This window comes from Cajanus cajan, chromosome 5, assembly GCF_000230855.2.
Source record: "Cajanus cajan strain Asha chromosome 5, NIPB_CcT2T_4, whole genome shotgun sequence".
NCBI lineage: Eukaryota > Viridiplantae > Streptophyta > Magnoliopsida > Fabales > Fabaceae > Cajanus > Cajanus cajan.
The window spans coordinates 1,661,444-1,667,748 of record NC_138521.1 but is presented as its reverse complement, the minus strand read 5'-3'; positions in this window follow the sequence as shown (position 1 = coordinate 1,667,748).

Genomic DNA, 6,305 nt, shown 5'->3' with positions numbered 1-6,305 from the left:
AAGCAACCCTTTCTGAGATGGTCGTTTGTTTTTAGGATCAATGATTGATCCCACAAATTAACGCAAGACTTTTCAGTTGTTTTTTCTCACTTGCACACTTTTTTGAAAACTTCCTAAAAGGTTACCCATTCCTAATTTGCTCTAAGTCAAGCATATTTAACTGTGAAGTTCTTAATTGATGAGTTACCAAAAGTAGATGCATCTTGTTGGTATAAGTAGTACAATTTCATTTCTATAAATGATCCTCAATTATATAATCTCATACTTATAAAAATCTCTAGATCCCTCCTATTATAGTGTGTTTGGGGTGTTACAAATAGGGATGACAAATATACCCGTACCTGCGGGTAATACTTGAACCCGTCCCGACTTTGACGTGGAATACCCGGTTTGATCGGGTATGGGTATGGGTACGGGTAAAACCCGATATATTAAATCGGATACGGGTACGGGTATGGATATGTGTTATCTCCTTTGGCAAGTGTACCATATCGTATAAGTAGTTCAATGAAAGTATGAGTATCGTCTCCCAAGGGACTTGCGCAACACTTTACAATTTCACTTGTTATACTAACTAAGCTACCAAAAAGAAATAAGAGTTTAATTTGCTGTAGTAAATAATGTAAACAAGCAATAACAATTCTTTTTGGTATTTTGGTAAACACTTAGAGTGCAAAACTTGATTCTAATGCAATATTAATAAGTTGTTGGGGTTTGACTTCACTAAACCTTCCTCTCATGTTTATCACTAAGTTCACAATAATTATTATTCAGAATTTATCAATCACTCTCAAAAGTAACCAACCCTAATCTCTTACAAGTTGACATCTAAGTTGCTAACCTAAACTATCAATCTCTTGCATAGTTTAACCAAGAAACCAGCTTTAAAAACAAGAGCTTAAGAAAGACCAATGGCATTTACTCTATCTCTAGCAATAAGCACCATTAGCTGCTCTATTTCAAGTCAAAGGTTTAAAATCATTTCTCAATCTCTTAAAAACCTTAAGTTCAAGTTAAGGGTGATCAAGCCATAACAAGCATTATGCACATAAAAAGAGCAATAAAACTGAATAACAACTTAGATTGATAGCTTAGAGTTTACACATGAGAATGGGTTTAGTTACATCAAACCCCAACAAGGGTGAGTTTAGCTATACATAGACATGTAGAACTCTACAAATGATGAAGAAAGGAAGAAGCTTGATCTTGAAGGTTCCAGAGCTCCACAGCCGCCACACAAACTCCAAGAATGATCCTCCTTGCTTCTCTCCTCGAAAATCCCACTTTTAGGTCATAAAAGCTTTTGTCTTATGTGAATACTGACATGTCAGCACAATCCACGCTAAGCGTGAGAAGCCACGCTAAGCTTGAGGATAGGTATGGAGTGAAATGAGGTTCTGAGACTCCCACGCTCAGCCTCAGTTCCACGCTCATCGTGAAGATTGAATTTTTGTTCCAGGGACTCTCTGTCAAGCTGAGGCTAAGCCTGGATCTGGGGCTTAGCCTGGGGACTTAAACCAAAAATTCCTTCAACTTCAAATTCACCACTTTGTGCTTGACTTCCTTCCTTCTTTCCTAGCTTTCTCCAAAACTACAAAACAACAACCAAATACTTGTAAGTTACCTAAAAACATGATTCAAAGACAAAATATGATCACCTAATAATTTACATATGTTTTGAGTTAAAAACAAGGTCTAAAGCAAGGAAAATGTATATAAGTGCTTCAAACTAGGCCATAAACATAATGAAATCATAGCACTTATCAATATGTACTTACCCGTCCCATACCCGTATCCGTCCCCGTCCCCGTCCTCGTTCCCATTTTTAATTTAATACCCACTTTCAATTTAATTATATTAAAAAATTTTAATATTTTTTTATGTGTGATTATTTATTATAGTATGAGATAGATAAATAACTTAATTATAATTATAATATAATAAAAAAGTAATTTAAAAATATCATATTTTTTTACAGAAAAAAAAAATTGACGGGTACGAGTATACCCGATACCCGACAGGGACAGGGATGGGGATGAAAATCACATACCCGACGAGTACGGGGACGGGGACGAGGATGGGTTTGATTTGCAGGAACGGGGACGAGGATGAGTTTGACTTGCGGGAACGGGGACGAGGATGGGTTTGACTTGCGAGAACGGGGACGTGTATCATGAAACCCGTACCTGACCCTCCCCGTTGTCATCCCTAGTTACAAACTCCAAAGTGTTTGTGTATAAACTTGCACCAAAGAAACTTTGAGCAAAACTCTATTATAAGTATTTAATATAGTTACATGTCCAATACTAGAACTTGAGACCATAAATTAAGTTGGGACTTTTAGCAAAGAAACCTTCCATCACATTGTCAATTGTATAAATATAAGGCTTATACATGGAAAAATATGACTTTTAATCCAATGATGGTCTAAAATAATAAGAGAGAATAACACTCATGCTAAGAATCTTTTATTGTATATTAAAAGTACCGAAAAAGACTAAAAAATCCTATATTATTTGATCTTATTAAATCCAAAGTGCTTATGTATCAACTTGCATCAAAGAAACAATAAAGATAATGAGTTCACACTTCATTGTTTGAAATTTAGATTAAAATTTTAAGTTCATTCATTCACTATACCAACATTATGTTGGACTTGCATTAACTGATTCACCTTTCATAATTATAGTATTTTTTTTTTAAACTTAGTCATTTTTCTAATTTTTTAAATCTTCTCATATCCTTAAAAAAAAAAAAATCAAACGCGACTTAAATTAGTTTACATAAAAAAAGATTGGTATTGATTGGTGCTAGGATGGCAAAACCAATTGTAACCCTCAGGCAGATCTATTGGCCCGCCAAAAATTGGCAGGTCGGGTCGGATATCTTGACTCGTCTCATCTAACTTGTCAATCTGTTGAGCTAAATGGCGGATTGACCCATCAATTTGCCTAATTTTTCTTATTTATTATTATCTTATTTTTATTATTCGCTTAATTTATTTTATTATATGTAGTTTAAGATTTTTTATGTAGAAAATTTGATTCTTATTATTATAATTACGTATATTTCATTATGTAGCAAATTTGGGATTTAATGTGTAGCAAATCAAATCTAATGTAATTTGATATTTATTTTATTATTTAGGTACATTAATTAATTGAGTTCTTAAGTATTGAAAAAAAAAATATATTAAAAGAGATATTCAAAATAAATATGTAAACTTTTTTTTCTTTTTCTTTTTTATACCCTTAATTTAAAAAATAGAGCATGACTCAAGTAATGAATCCGCTTAACCATTTCCGATTTGGTTAAGCAAAATTTGAATTATTCATATCTAAGAAAACTAATATGTTGAGCTCTTTTTATCTTTCCCAACCCTTTCTGGCTCTAAAATTCTTGACTCTATAAACCAAATTAACTCAATCCTTTCTGATTTGACGGAGCAAATTTTCTACGGTAGAATTTCCTTTACTTTCCAAATCAAATATGCTCGACCATTTTTTATTTGGCTAAGCCAAATCTTTCTTGACAATGACTCTCCTTCATTTTTCTTTGATTTCACTAAGCGGAATCCCATTTGGTTCAACACTTTCCACATTCTTTAAGGACTTCGGGACTTGATCAATTATGCAAGAAAATAAAGCTCATTAGTCCATAAAAAAATCAACTCTTCACAATTAACTAATTTACAAATACTTTTGATTTTCACAATACTTTTCAGGTCATAATTAAATTTTCTTTTTAAATCTAGATAAATAAGTGTCGAGAGATCAATAGAGAAACTTGTAACCGAGGCTTGCAATTTTCATTCTAAACTTGTTGGCAAGAGGACTTTACGTGACATTGTCACTCACATTACTATAACTTGTGGCTTGTGGATATCAGAAAATACATGAATTTTAATGCAGCGGTTGTCTCAACAAATAAAGGAGAATAGTACTTACATGTGAAAAATTTTGTTGTATATTTGAGGTATTTCAAAAGACTCATAGTCCCACATTGTTTTGTTTTCCTTTATCCAAAAAATTTATTTATATATATATATATATATATATATATAAAATAACATTTTAACAAATGTAAGAAGAAAAATGTTGCAAAAAATTAAAATGTAGTAATGTATGAAACTAAGCACAAATTATATATATTAACTCATAATTTGTGCTTAGTTTCATACATTACTACATTTTAATTTTTTGCAACATTTTTCTACTTACATTTGTTAAAATGTTATTATATATATATATATAATAAATAAGTTTATTTTGTAACATTTTTTTTTTGAAAAATGTTATTATAGATAAGTAATATTATTTTTTTTCAATATTATTCTTTTTAATTGTTTCTAAAATTCAAATCTGACATCGAATGAAAAAATATCACATAAAGAGTATACTTCTTTTATTTCTAATTATTTCCCATAATTAAAATTTCACATCGAGTAAAATAAATGACTTATAAAGAATGTATATAATCATATAATTATACTTAAGATAAATGAATTTTGATATTTGATATATAATTAATGATGACTAGTTAAGAATATCTTCAACCTTCTCTTAAGGAACTTGTAAAAGTTTAGGCGACATAAAATATAATAATTAATAGTAACATCTATATTAAAATTAATTATTATTTTATAAAGTTAACAAAAATTTAATATCATTAAAATGTTACAAAAATATCACTTTGTTAATACTTGAAAAATATTGTCTAATTGTGTAAAAAATACTATTACAAGTCTTTAATAACATAAAATATATACAATATTTAATAATATATATATTGTAAAAGTAAATTATCAATATTTATACGCAATTAAATAATATTTTTCAAATATTTTTTTGTGTTGTAGTGACATTATGCAATAATTCTATAAGTAGGCTTCTATTGATATATTTAGTCTTTTTCAATACATTCTTAACTATCCACAGAAAAGTATATTTTTAAAAAATAATAAAATATAATTTATATAACATGATGATAGATATTATTTTTTTTTATATTACAAAATATATTCGTTATAGTTTTATATTTCTTTAATTTTATGATGTTAATGTATATATATAATATTAACATTTATTATGTCAATACATTTAATTAATCCACTTTTATCTCGTATATCATGTCTTGATCAGATACAATTTGTATTTAAACTAAAAATAAAAAATAGAAATCAGATGCCCTAATTTGTCCCACTAACGTACATACCAATAGGGTCCAAAAAATACAAACTACTCATCCAATATCTTTTGTCAAAGATGATGCATCTTTATTGAATATTTGTTGCTGAATTTCGTGCACCACGCTAAAAAAATTGACGTTACACCGTTATTTTGATACTGCTAGATTTTTCTATATACTTAATAGAGTAAATTGTCAGGTTTACTTGCCCTTAATGGGCCCAGCCCAGGCATAAATGTGACATATATAATAATAAATATATGATAAGACATGTGGCCAACTGTCATTCTAATTTTCTGTTTGTTGTATAGTTGTGGTTTTGATCGCCAATTGTGGTTGTTGATCCTGATCTCATTCTTGCCCATCTACAACATCAATAGCTTTTGCTTCTTATTTTGATAAATGTCACAATAGACGAGTATCAATAATACATTTAAACTTCCAAGTAAAATTCATTAATTAAGATCAATAATATAGTTTGTTAAGTACACGACAAGTCGGAATCAAAGAGATACACACAAATTCTCTTTTTTTTTTCTCTCTCTTTTTTCTTTTATAAAAATAATACGATGAGTTTAAATTCGCATGTCTTTTTAACTAGAATTGTCTAATATTGGTGAAGATTTATTCGTGTAACACTTGTGACAATCTACTTTCTTGTTAAATTATTGTTTTCTTTTAATAATTGTAACTTATTTTGGGTGTTGAGTGTTTAGATGTTCTAATAATTAAAGAATTCTCATGAGTTTAGATAGTTTAGAGAATTTTTTTAATCAAAGGTCCAGTTGACTTTAAGGAAAAAAGATATATAAAGTTTCTTTTGAAAACTGAGTTTCATAAACTCATTTTCTCAAGAACCTTAGAGAGAGTGTGTAGATAATTATATGGTTGGTAATTAAGATGCATTGATATGCTATGCATTAATAATATTGTTGGATCTCTATATCCATTGACATAAGATAATGCATATAGATGATGGTTGTTGAGGTGTTGATTTTAAGAATACTATATGCATTAAAAGACTAAAAGAAAAAATATTTTTAAAAGTTGAATATCTCATTATGTGGATATTGAATTGATGTGGCGTTCTAGGAGGCTAGTTGTTGAAAAATCCTCCT